Genomic DNA, 14,203 nt, shown 5'->3' with positions numbered 1-14,203 from the left:
TCACGTCAAACAGTGAGCCCAGTGTTACCTACATTGACACCAGTATTTCTGAGGGAGCCAGTTGATAGAATCTTTCTGAATGCATCACTTATGCCAAATGCATCATTTATGCCAAATGAAAAAAGTTCGTATTGGCCAGCTAGCCTCCAGGCTGGAAAGGAACAGACTGACTTTTATTTAGGTTCTTGATTCAGATTTTACTGTTGCCCATTTAAATCCAGCATCTTTGCAGTAACCATGTTAATTCAACACAGATTTTGCTGCATTCGCTGACCTCAGATACCTACTGAGGTCATTGGACGCCATTGCAATATAAATAAAGGTCCTTAAAGTTCTAGGAAAACAACGCCCTTTAGGGATTCCCAGGAAGGGTGGGGCTCTTTTAAGAGTTCTCCCACCATCTCCAGCTGCTTCTCCTGGAATTCTTTTCTGAAATCACCCCACTGGGGGAAATACCTCTCTACTCAAGGGTAGCGCTGTAAGATGCGACATTGTCACAGGACCCGTAGGCCTCTAACAGTGGACATAGTTTAGCCCTTATACTCAGGATCCTGTTACAAGTCTCTCTGATCTGCTTGTGCCTGGGATCCCTCAGTAGCTGTTCAGGGACCTGCTATCTGCCGTATTCCTTTCAGTGGTTTCAGTGACTTTTGGTCAGCCACCATCTGAGAATCTTAAATGGAAAACTTAGAAATGAGCAGTTGAGAAGCTTTGAACAGCTTTCCAGCACAATCTACTGTTACAGCTGTCCATTTACTGTTGTTTTTCTTCTCGCCGCTTACTGTGCCTGTTTATACGTTGAGCTTCATCACACTTATATATAGTCAGGAAATATGTAAGATATATTGAGTTCAGCATCTCTGGGGTCACAGCTGAGTCTCTTCTGGCTACGTATGTGTGGAGTCTGCTGTAGAATTTTGAGCCCTGCTTCATTTCATTATCTGTCTCCATGCAATTTTCTTTATCTTTTCATTATTTTTGGTATGAGTTCTCCTAGCCTTTCATATATAAAAAATCTAGAATAAGCAGAACACTTTTATTAATAAAATAAAACATCTATTTTGTTTAATAAAAGACATTTAATCAAAGCGAAGCTTGCTTCCAGAATAAACTAGCTTGAATGGAAGGCTTTGAGAGGGAAGATGACCCATTTAATCAGAAAAGCACTTAGAAATTGAGTGTGTCACCTCAAATGACAGAGATGGCCTCTACTTGGGTTCATGTGACATCACCGTTTGATGTTACATGGAACAATATCATGGCTTATGGCTTTCCATTGCCTGTGAGCTGAATGTTGAGATATTTGTGGTAAAACAAACAAACAAAATACAAGAACAACAACAACAAAGCCATTCTCTATGGATGGTTCCCTATGAATAAGGTGGTACATTGAATTATTCTTATTTTTTGGACAATGGCCAACTCAGCCCTAGCAGGAGCTAGTGGACCATTGGCCCAGGACTAATTGTTTACTGAGTAGAACATATCAGCTCATGAGCCTAGAGACAGAAAGCTGCCAGAGATAAATTCATTATGAAAAATTTGTTACATTTTTCATAAATATTGAGAATAGAAGCAGTTCAGTATAGCCATGATTGAGTCATATCTCAGTCTTATAGGGCTAACACGTGTTCAAGCTTTCCACAACTACAGCTTCTTTGTACTATTTTGAAGCAAATTCTAAAAATCATATCATTATACCTGTAAATATTATAGTATAACTTTCTAAAATAGTGAAACTCTTTCAAAAATTATAATTATCTGTAGGCTTTGAACTTTTTCAAACCTACTTTATTTGGGGTTCTTTAATACTTGTACCTCCCTTCCAACCCACCTAGATTGGAGAGAAAAGAGGTTAATGGGAACAGAAGTAGACCTTTTTAGACTCAGTTCCTTGGGAAGATTTGACTCTTTGTTGTCAGGAGTCTAGCAGACTCGTTAAACAGCAAACCAGCAATTCAACAAAGGTGACTGCAACCACAGCAGCTGGAATCTGTAGCAGCAGCTGAAACCTGGAATCTCAAAGCATTCTCTGGAGTATTTCTTCCTAGGAGTGTCTTGAAATGGAATGATGAACAGCCAAGTGGTAGGAAATGATGCCAAGACCAAAAGCCCAGCCTCTTGTGTTGGACACATACACATACACGCACGCACGCGCGCGCGCGCGCGCGCGCACACACACACACACACACACACACACACACACTCTCTCTCTCTCAGAGTTCATACTAGGATGTTTATCAGTTGGCAAAAACCATGCCTCCAAAGAGGCAGTACCTCTTCTAGTGGACAAACACCATGTGTCCTCTCAAATGTCTGTTTCCAATGGACAAACACTGCACACCCTCATACAAGTCTGTTTCACATCCCACAGTTGGCATCAAAACAAAAACATGTTTACATTCACTACAAATATCAATATTATACTTATTACTAAATATTACTAAATAATAGCATTATAAAAAACTTTTGCAGTCTCATGGGTTCCTTAAAATGGTTTATTCCAATCAAGATCAATAAAAGGTCAAATTATTGTAAGTATCTGTTATCCTTCAAGTATTTTCTGATTCATAGTGTCTTAACCTGGGTCACCACGCCATAGAGGATTATACAACTGAATGAGGGAATCTCAAAAAATTTGTTGTGTTCTTTTAATCCCAGAACCCTAGAGGCAAAGGCAGTCAGATCTCTGTGAGCTAAGGTAAGTGTGGTCTACATAGTCAGGACTACAGAGTGAGACCTTGTCTCTACAAGAATAACAAAACAAAACAAACAACAACAACAAAAACCGAGACCAGTTCCACCATGAAAAACAAGTAGTAAACAGCACCCTCAACACCATCTTCTCCTCCATGAGTCTAGTCCTTTCTACAGAGTCTCATCCAGTGCTGTGACCTCCAAGATGTCTGGCTTCCTTTAGTGATTCATTGGAGAGAACAAGAATTAAAAACTTCAATATTCCAAGTATTCTGGCTGGGAGATGGCTCAGTCAGTACATACTTACCATGTGAGCAGAACACCATGAGTCTGATCCCCCAGAATCCACGGGCATGCTGGACACAGAGGTGTGTGTGTGTAATTCCAGTACTGGGAAGGTGGAGACAGAAGGGATCTACTGGGCTCGCTGCAGGCAGTCTCACTGAATTGATGAGTTTCAGACTCAGTGAGAGACCCTGCCTTATCACCTGAGGTAGAGAATGATTGAGGAAGATACCCAGAACTGGCCTTGGCCTCCACATATACATGGACACATTCTTGCACAGTTGTACACACCCATGCACACATGCATGAACATGTATGTGTACAAATTACCGGTAATTAGGAATCAAACTTAGAGTGAGTCTGAGCAGTATCTGGTAGGGCTTCCTCATCTTTCATCCTGCAAGTTCATCACATTCTGGATTCTTAAAAAACAACATGAGAACTTGGCATCGTGCATGATTTCCTGCCACTCAAGTCCAAAGAGCACTGCCTGAACCATCTAAGAGTATAGTCTGTTGTGGTCATGGGGATCAGTGTTTTTATTGTACATGCAAAGATTATTTTGTTCTTATCAAAACATAATGGTTTAGTTATAGGGAAAAGAAAGTATCTTTTTACTGGCATTCTTCAGCATGTCAATATAAAAGTAGTACATCTTTAGATTGGATTATATGCAAATCTCTGATATTAAAAATTGCTATTTGAGTTGTTGACTTGAGTTTCTTAAAGTAAGTATTAAATAAATTGTGGTTTAGGATTAAGGCAGCATTTTCAATAGTTTCTGAAATTGGCTTAAATACAGTGTTGTCATCTTGTTTTTTTGTTTTTGTTTGTTTTGTGTGTGTGTGTGTGTGTGTGTGTGTGTGTGTGTGTGTGTACAAAGCAATGTTCTCAGCATTGGTGGCTATAAAATCATGATATTGACCAACTCTGAAAAACATTGATGATGTTCCATATCTTGTGGTATCAAACTTTCAGCTAAGAATTAATTAAGCAAACTCACACAACACACTACTCTCATTAGAACACACATTTGCTTTGCCCTCTTAGTACAGCATATGTGCATAGGAATGTGGCTAGCCTCTCAGGGGCTGTATCCCTGAAGAAAATGGACACTCCCTACCCCGAAAGTTCCTCAGTTGCCAGCAGTGCCTCAGGTAGGAGTGGGACTTCATGAGCCCTAGCTACCTCATCCATGCTGGGATTTTGATCGTGATCTTGTGCATGTAGTTACGACTGCTGTGAGCTTATGTTAACAGTGGCCCTGTCATGTCTGGCAAATACTTTTTCGGTGCAGATGTGAACTATCTTTGGCTTTTACAATCTTTCCACACTCTCTTCTGTGATGAAGGTTCATTGATAGAGGTGTGCTAGGTCGAGCTAAGCATGCAACTGCCTCTTAGCCTCTTCTGGGTGATCAGTTGGGAGGCTGAATTATCCCCATCTAATGTAAAAAGAATCTTTTCTGATGAGGGTTGAAATATGTACTAATCTATAGGGTTAAAGATTAGAACCTGGGGGGAAGTTCATTACTATGCCCACTTAGCAGTGTTATGTTTTCTACTAGAACCTATGACTTAGCCACTCATGGGCTTTTTGACCTAGCTAACAGTACCAGAAATGAATTCCATCCTGTGGATCAGGCCTTGAATCCAACCAGAAAGTGGTTGGATACTCATAACATTCATGCCACTATTACACAAATGGATATATCTTACCAGGCCAGTCATTACTATAGTTTACAGGGTTCTCAACTTGGTAAGACTGTTGATTATTTTTCTTCTCTGGTAGAACACACCAAATCTTCCAACACTATGAAAGCAGACTAATACCAGCTTGACTTCTCCATGTCCTATGATTCAATATCCTTAGCAATAGATCTTACCATATAGAGTTCTAGAGGACAGCCAAGAACAGTGGGAATAGCCTCCAATGTTTGGAGAGGTCTATGTAACCAACCACTGTCCAACAAGTCAGAAAGATTTTAGGGACGTAAAAGCATCCAGGCCACAAAGCTCACCTATTCTGCTTCTTAGCAGACCCGTAACTTTGTCTAGCCATTCCACATTCCGTGAAGTTACTTGTCTAAAGGAGATTGCCACCTCCAAGCCTTGAGGTTCTGATGGTTTGGAGACAGTCATGGCAGCACCATGTTCTTTGCTAGTGACTGGTTTACTACATGGTACATGATGCATTTTGTCCAGTAAGACTCAAGGGGCAGACTGGAGTCATGCTTTTTTCCCCCCACTGTTAATGAGATACACTAGCTTGCTACTGGGAAATAGTGGTGTTTGGATGCTTCCCTTGCTACAGGTATCTCGTAAGTATGAGGATGGAGCTAGGACGTGGAGGGTGGAGAAGTAGGGAGATGAAAATGATGAGTCCTCTGAAATTGTTGAACCTTGAAAACAGCAAGCCTTGGAGAGCCTCTGCCCTTGACTTCTCATTTCAAGAGAGGGAATGTCCTGGCTCTTTGGAGACTGGCAAGGGGTATGCATATGGATATATGCTCCTTGCCCTCTCCCCTTACTGGGTGAGGAGTTTCTGCAATCATGGGAGTCCAGCACCTAGCACACAAGTGATAACACATGAGAGGGAATGTGTGACACACTAGGGATGAAGGGACCTAAGCTCTAGACTACATAGCAGGTGGGCCAATGAGCCACAGGGTATACTGTTAGATGCAGAAGCAAATCTGGTGTCTGTATGCTTAAGCACTGTCAGGCTAAACGAAGCTGCCCTTGACGGAGCTACACTGGAAACCATCACAGAATGACAAGTGTCCGCATAATGAAAGCCTATTAGAATGATTAACAGGCGTGCACAACCAGAAGCTCTGTAGAAATAGTAGGAAACAATAGAGCCTGAGCAAAGCTCAAGGTTGGCTCAATAGCTGGATCTGCAATGCGCCAGGCAGCATGCAATGTCCACACTTCACACCAACAACGGCTGGAGAAAATAGATATGATTTTACTGAACAATGAGACTAACTAAGCAGGCGGATTTAGTTCTTTTCAAAAAGGAAGGCGGGAGCCACAGCTGACTAAGACAATGTGACCACTCTCCATTCCCAGCTGGGGACTTGGAGGAAAACAAGAATGAGTCTCTCTTTCTCATGTTAACTTAGCTTTTATTCACAAAAGTGAGCGAGAGTGGCAATGGAAGATAGCACTGCTGTAACCAGAGCCATGCAGCTATGCCTTGTAAAAACTGCTCAGTGAGCTCCATGGCATAGAAGCAATGAATATCATTATTTTCCTTTCAGATGAAACATGAAGAGACTGTATAGATGTCTAATTTGTAAGCATGACAGCTTTACAGCCTCAAATAAGTCTCTAATATGGCACAAAATTAAAATACCCAAGCCCAGAGTCCTGGCCTTTATGGGCTATGAAGAAGCCTGCCCAAAAGAAAAATCACACATTTTCTCTCTTGGTGTATCTTTATTATTATTAAAAAAAAAAAAAAATCAATGGCATGAGGAAGTTTGTATAGACAGATTTGGAGACTTCAGACCAGACCTTGGCTAGGACCCCAGAGGAGAGCAGGCCATGGAATTTGGCAAAGATCAATTATCTGGCCTCTTTCCTGTCCATCCTAACTTATGATGGAGGAAAAACCCAGCTATTCATCTAGCTCCTCCCTGAAGGAAAAACATCACAAGTAGTAAGAATTGGGCCTTGCAAGCCAAATGCTTGAAAATAATATCCCATGAATTGAGTAATTTTCAAAGATTCACCAAGGAGATGTAATACCTCAGCAATGAAAAGTTTAAGGCACTGAGAAAAGAAATTGAAGAAGATATTAGATGTTGAAAAGAACTTTTATGTTTCTGCACTGCAAGTTAATATTGTGAATATTGTCTATGTTGCCAAAAGCAATGTACAGATTCAATGCAATCCTCCCTTCGAAATCCTAAAGGCATCCCTCACAGATTAGAAAAACATTCTAAAAACCATCCTGAGCCACAACAGGACATAGATAGCCACAGAACTCCAAAGCAGAAAGACCCTGCTGGAGGTGTCATAAAACCTTACCTCAACCGGGCAGTGGTGGCTCACACCTTTAATCCCAGCACTTGGGAGGCAGAAGCAGGCGGATCATTGTGAGTTCAAGGCCAGCCTGGTCTACAAAGCAAGTCTAGGTCAGCCAAGGCTACACAGAGAAACCTTGTCTTGAAAAACCAAAAACCAAAACAAAACAAAAAAAACCTTACCTCAAACTATGTCACAGAGCCTTAGTGAGAGCTGCAGCCTGATGCTGACACTAAAGCAGACACCGTAGAGCCATGAAACAGAGCAGAACCCAGAAAGAAGCCATATGGCTATGGCTACATGTAATTTTTGACAAAGGCATCGAACATAAGCTAGAAAAAAGCCTAAAAATGTTGTCAAAATTGGAATATGCTTGGATCAAAGTGGATCAAAGACCTCATTTTTAAACCTTAAAGTCTGAAAGATCTTGAAGAAAAAAATACTTCAAGATATAAGTATAGGCAAGTTTTATAATTAACATATAAGAAAATAAGATGCCAGGCAACAGATATTAGATAATGTGAGGTTTATTGAATGAGCATGGGGAGAGAAGGAAAGGGGGGTAGGGTTCCCCAGAAACAGACAGAGAGATAGGGAGAGAGAGGAAGAAAGAGAGAGGTAAGAGAGAAAGGAGATAAGAAAGAGGGGCAAAGTGAGTCTGTCCTTTTATATACTGGGCAAGGCCATGCTCCTGTGGCAAGTAGTCAATGACATCACAGGTAGGCAGACCAAAGCAGAATTCTAACAGCAAGAACTTCCTGACTAGGACTCCAACAGCACAGAAACCACCCCAAGAGTTGACAACTGGGATTACTCAAAATTAAAAATTGTCTATACAGAAAGGAAACTAACAGAGCAAACAGCCTACAGATGAGAGAAAAATCTTTGTCCACTATTTTTCACAGGAAGTTAATATATATATATATATATATATTTGTAAAAGTTAAACACCATGTCCCCAATACAAAACTCTCAAGTAATTCATGAGCTAATGAACTGAACAGACTTCTAAAGAGGAAACAAAACTTACCAGTAATTATTTTAAAAAGCATCCAACATCCTTCATCATTGGGGAAATGCAAATCGAGTCATCTTTCCTGGATAAGTGTAGCTACAACCCCTCATCAAAGAAGCCCCTCTTTACAGCAAATGAGACCATCACAGAAAAACACAAGTAGACACAATACCGAGATAGATGGATCCTGGGGAGTCCAGCCCCAACAGACATTACATCACAGCTCTTGCATCTCTGGCTCAGGGAACATTGTGGAAGAATGGCAGAAAGAATGTAACAATCTACCAGGAAGGCCGCTGAGAATGGTGTCTCTGATGGCAGCATCAATGAACAATGAATATGTTACTGTGGAGTGGGGGAAACTTTGTGGTGCCCTAGCCCTAGGCAGAACTATCAGCCAGAAATGATATACACACAAACAATAAAAACTGACTCAGCTAGTTGCATTTGTGTGTGTGTGTGTGTGTGTGTGTGTGTGTGTGTGTGTGCATATACATGCAGAATGCATGCATACTTATATGTATGTAACAATAATAATCAACTAAAAAGACTATCAAGGAGAGTTGGGGGTGTATGGGAGGGCTTGAAGTGAGGAACGAGAAAGGGGAAGTGATACAATTCTATTTCAATTAAATACATTTCAGCCAGGCATGGTGGCGCATGCCTTTAGTCCAGCACATGGGAGGCAGAGGCAGGTGGATCTCTGTGAGTTTGAGGCCAGCCTAGTCTACAAAGAGCCAAGACAGCTAAGACTACACAGAGAAACCCTGCCTTGAAAAAAATTCTTTTAAACAACAAACAGCTTTGGGGTTCTATCTCACCGTAATCAGAAGGCTATGAAGAAACCAAATGACAACAAATACTGGTGAGGACGTGGGAGAAAGGAGACTTTATTCATCGCTGCTGGGAGGTAGGGGTAGCAACTATGAAGATTGTCATAAGTTTTCTTAAAAACTAAACTAAAAATATAGCTACTGTTTTATCCAACTCTTGCCCTCCTATACACATACGCAAAGAAGGACTCCATATCCTGCCACAGAGGTATTTGACAACTATATTTATTGCTGTTCTACTAATAATAGCGTGAAAATGGAATCAGCTTTGATTTCTATCAATAGATGGATAGATAATGAAAATGTGGTACGTAGACACAATGGAATTTTGTTTTACCATAAAGAAAAATAAAAATGAAAAATTCTGGAAAATGGGTGGGTCTGGAAGCTATTAAGTGAATGAAGTAAACCAGAGGCAGAAAGATAAATACCACTTTCTCTCATATATGAAGCCTAGCTTTTAATTTTCATGTATGGGTCTTTATGTGGGTAAGTCTGAATGTAGGCCATGAAACTGGAAAGGGTTCCTTGAAGAGGAAAAGAGGTTTTAAGGAAGAGAGAGGGGAAGGAGACAACAGAGAGTCAAAGGCTAGGGCTAGGCATGAGGAACAAGGGAGGAAGGGCCAAACAAAGTATCCCTGTGTGTCACAATAAAGCTTCTTACGTTGTATGTGAATTTAACAAACAAAATTCTTTTAAAGGAAGTCTTACTCAAATCAAGCCTTACATATGGTCTTGTGGGATCACACAGGGAGGGACACTGCGTTTAGAACTTGGAGCACTCATTGTCCCCTGCCTTTCTCCTCCTTCCTCAGGCTGAATGCTTCTCCTCAAGATGGATGCTTGGGTCACACAGGTATTTGCATAATTAGCATGCATGGCTGTGTGTGTAGATTCACAGTCTTTTGAAGGAATTCTTCTATCTATGGCTTTACAATACAGTTTTCCTTTGGTGTGTCTGGGAGATTGAATCCTAAGACCCTACTTTGTATGGATAGATGTTTATCCTCAACTGCTGTATATTGCCTATTTTGGAGGATCCTGGGAATCTGAACGTAGGTCACCATGCTTGCACAGTGAGCCATCTCCCCAGTCGCTTCTATGCATTTTAAATAGTTTCTAGGTGCCTTATAATATCTGATACAATGTAAATGTGGTATGGATAGCTCTTATGAAGTATGACTTAAGGACTAATGGGAGCAGAAAAGTTTGTTCAGAAGAGAGAGAAAGAGAGAGGGAGGGAGGGAGGAAGGGAGGGAGGGAAGGAGAGAGAGAGAGAGAGAGAGAGAGAGAGAGAGAGAGAGAGAGAGAGAGACAGACTGAGACTCTATGTCTCTTTGCACACATGTCTCTCCCAGGAGCCCAGGGGGTTGCCACTGGCTGGTGTAGGAAGCACACTGTAAAGCAGCCTTGCCCTCTCAGCTTGGCATCCTAATCCAGCAGTGCTAGGGTAACAACACACTTCCTCTCAGAGTTCTGGAGGCTGGAAAGCCCTAGGTCAAGGCACTGATAGGTGCCAAAGGAAGGCTACTATGTGCTTCCAAGGTGGCACCTGGTTGGAAAAACGCTGTGTCCTCTTGTGATGGAAGGCATGGGAGAAAACAGAAGGAAGGGCTGAACTTCCCCTCCAGTCCTTTTATAAATCCTATCCACAAGCTCTCAGCCTTCAGGGTTTCATTCCTGCTGGATGCCCCATCTCTCAATGTCCCACTAGAGATGTTCGCCATGAATTCCAGAAGGACACAACTTCCCTGAGCACAGTCCCTGGGAACTCTAGCTTCCTCGTTTCCTCAGCAGACAATGAAAACTGCCCGAATGGAAAGTGTGCTGTTCCTTTGTTCCCCTCAGTAATCAGTATGGCTGGGCTGTCATGATAGACCATCACAGGCTGGGAACATCAGACATTAGGTCTTTATTTCCTCATCTTCCTGGGGCCTGGCAACTCAAGGTTAAAGCATGGACAGGGAGGGCCACTTGTCCCAAGGTCTGTTTTCTCAGAGAGGCTTGCAGTGGCCCTTCTCCGCAAAGGCTCACATGACTTCCTTCTTCTTGTGTCTTTGTCCTGGCCCTCTCATCTCAAAAGGACACCAGTCACCCTAATGACCTCATTATAAACCAACCATCTCTTTAAAGCCCTTATCTCTAATACAGTCTCATTCTGAGAAACCAGAAGTTTTGTAACTTCCAGCCATACATTTGGTGGTGGTATGTCACAATTCAGTCAGTGAGATGCTGTGAGAGAAGGCTCAGGTGGAGGCCTCTTCTGGTGCAGCTGAGACCCTGGCTCTGGGTTCCTGGGTACCTAAGTCATTTAAACCAATGTCCTAATGTCCTAAGAAGCCCGAACTAAAAATATGAAAATAACTGTAGCCATGGCTGATATCAGGCAGCAAAGAGGGCATCAGAGTGACAGAAAGAGGAAACAGAGAGATGAGTCTGTTTTGGTTTTTGTTTGTTTGTTTGTTTGTTTGTTTGTTTGTTTGTTTTTTCTGGGAGCATTTCCTCCCAGAAATACTTGAAGACTGAGGGCTGAGAGGGGCTCCAGTAGGGTTGTGGACACAGGCCCCTGTTTCTGATTCTGATTCCAAGCTGTGTTTACAATGTGGTAACTGAGCTGGTAGTTATGGTTGAGGGTTTTTTTTGTTTTGTTTTTACATTTTGCCTCATGAAAAGCCATTTAAAAGGAGTTTGACAATCCATAGACATCTTAGGAATGTAATGGTACTTGGCCTCTAGTTTTTACCCTGACCCACATCTGTTTCAGAATGAAACGGAATGTCCCCCTCAAGGGACCAAAATGAGACATGAATGTCAATATGGCAAGTGCCTGGAGGATTATTAGGTGCAGGGAAATACCAGCAGCAAAAACTTATCACCATGTATTGCGAACCTAGTATGTGCCAGGCAACATAATAAACTCATCTTATATCTTATATTATAATCCATGTGGTCTATGCCATTTCGCAGGTAAGGATGCTAAGGCTCAACCTGCATAAACTGAAGCCATTGAAGTGGTGGCTAGGAGGCAGAGCCTTAAGGAGTGTGCAGGCCATGACCATGGGGCCCCAAATGGTTGTCTGGCCCTTTTTCTGATATGTGAAGATACAATGAGAAGCCAGTAGTCCTGGACACGTCTGGTGCTGTTCTCTGACTCCATCCTCCAGAAGCAAGAGAAAGAAGTTTCTGTTGATACAGTCTGCCACAGAAGCCCCAGTGAGTCTTGCCCAAGGAAGCCACAGCTAGAACACAGCAGAACAGGGATTCAGACCCAGTTCCCAAACTAGCCTCAGGACCCCTGCTCATAGCTCAGGGTGAGGACCCCTGCTCATCGCTCACGGTGAGGACCCCTGCTCATCGCTCACGGTGATGCAGGCACTGTTGTTGCAGTGCTGCTCTGTATTCCCACCCAGTGGTTACATTTCCAATGGTAACTTCTGGAATTCATCACTGCCCAGTCCCAGTCCCAGTTGGCCAGACTCCATATTTCAGTCCCAATTAACACTACCTTACAGGAAAGACATTTTATTCTTTCTATTCTTAAGATAACATTGAAACACACGGTAAGTCAGAGGACAGACTTCATGGACAATCCTTAAGTTCAGATGCAGTGCAGAATGTCCATTATCCTTAAACACAATGACAAAATCATTTATAACTGTTAAAGAGATTCTGGTTTCAGGGCCAGGCAGGAGGGCTTGCCATGTAACCTAGGGGCATGGAGGTTACGAGCCCATCCCAGGCCAGAATCCAGGAAAGAGCTTCAAGGATGTTTTGCAGCCCTCTTTAATGTACTGCATGTGGGTCCATCTGTGGCCTGCTCTTACACCCCCAGTTACACACAAGAGCCTCTCCCTGTCCAGTGAATACGTGCTGAAGTTTCAGTCACATTTACTCATCAGGCAGGTCCTTATATATCTCTGTTTCATTTTGTGCTTTTGTTGTTCCCTTGCGTTGCCCTGTAAACATTCCTGTTGGAAAATTCCAATCTTGTCTCAGATGAAGTAAGAGGAAAAACCATGTGACCACACCCAGGCCAGCCCAGCCAAGGAGAGCAGAAGGCCCCTCCAGAACTGGCTTTGTCAACGTGGCCACAGTGTGTGTGGCTCTAGCTGGAACCTCTAAAGAGCCTGTGGGGATGTGTGGTGAGGTGGACATTTGGTGTCAGGAACTCCAGGGTTCTTGGTACATGGTGGCAACAGCTGTTCAACAGAATCCAGACCCTCTTTCTTTACTGTCAATATTTTTCTCTGTATTCCAGTGTGTTTGTAATTACTTCCCACTAAGCTTCATATCTGTTTCTGACTCCTCACTACACAGGACATCAGAGCCAAAGGCTGCACATTCCACTATTTTCAGTGCACAGGGGCATGCCTAGTGACAGATAGGTAATGATGTCATAGGTTGCTAGGCAGACTGGGGCAGTATGGTAACAGAGAGGTGCAATCAAAATGAATGTGTTTTTTAAAAATTGGATGATATGACACTGGGCTCTTAAATTTTGTTGTTGTTGCTTAAGTGTTGATAGACGGTTGGGAACTGTTCTTTCACAGTGTCTTGTTTAGGTCCAAGTAGGTTTGAGAAGGGACTCTGGGGTGTGTGCCCCACTGCCACCACCAGCAGCCTCTCCACCAGGTGGCGCTCACCTCTTGGTCTTAGTTCCTGCCATGAAAAAGTTGTCACTTGAGAACAATTAAGATGTTGACTTCCTTAAGCCCGATTTGTGTATTCTGAGCCTGCCTTAGAGATCTGAATGCTTCCTTTCCCTAGGGCCACGAGACTTGGTGAGGCTAGTCAACATTGACACTGAAGCCTGGAGAGCCTGTGGAGGGTACAGTGCCATGCATCACACAACCCCCGTGTTCCTAAGTCAGTTTGGGCATAGGTGCTTAGGACAGTGACAAGGGTGATTGGATCGAGAAGCCAGATCTTCTGGACATTGTGGCCTTGGCAGCAGGATTGATGTCAGCTCTTATGTGGCCCTCTGCTGTACAGGACATTTGTAGAGGAAAGATTTTTGATCTGCGTAGTTTGTAGGGGAAAAAACAAAAACAAACCAAAAAACAAAAACCAAAAAAACCTTCAGACAAGTAGCCCCGTATGAGGCAGGAGGAGAATCCTAGGATTACCTTTTATATTTTTCCTGCCTCTTTAACTGTTTTCATGGTCTGGTGCTTTTATGAGAAGTGGTCTATGACAGCAAGTCAGTTTCCTTCAGTACCATCTTCCAATGCCTCCACACTCACAACGAGGCTTTTTATAGGATAATGAAAGAAACCCCAAGGATGTTATTTTGGCCAATTGACGCATCTCCAGAACCTTCACATCAGCTCAGTTCTCAC

The sequence above is a fragment of the Acomys russatus genome, chromosome 3 (genome assembly GCF_903995435.1).
Source record: "Acomys russatus chromosome 3, mAcoRus1.1, whole genome shotgun sequence".
In the NCBI taxonomy this organism is placed as follows: domain Eukaryota; kingdom Metazoa; phylum Chordata; class Mammalia; order Rodentia; family Muridae; genus Acomys; species Acomys russatus.
The sequence above is the reverse complement of the archived record's forward strand: the minus strand, read 5'-3'. Positions refer to the sequence as shown.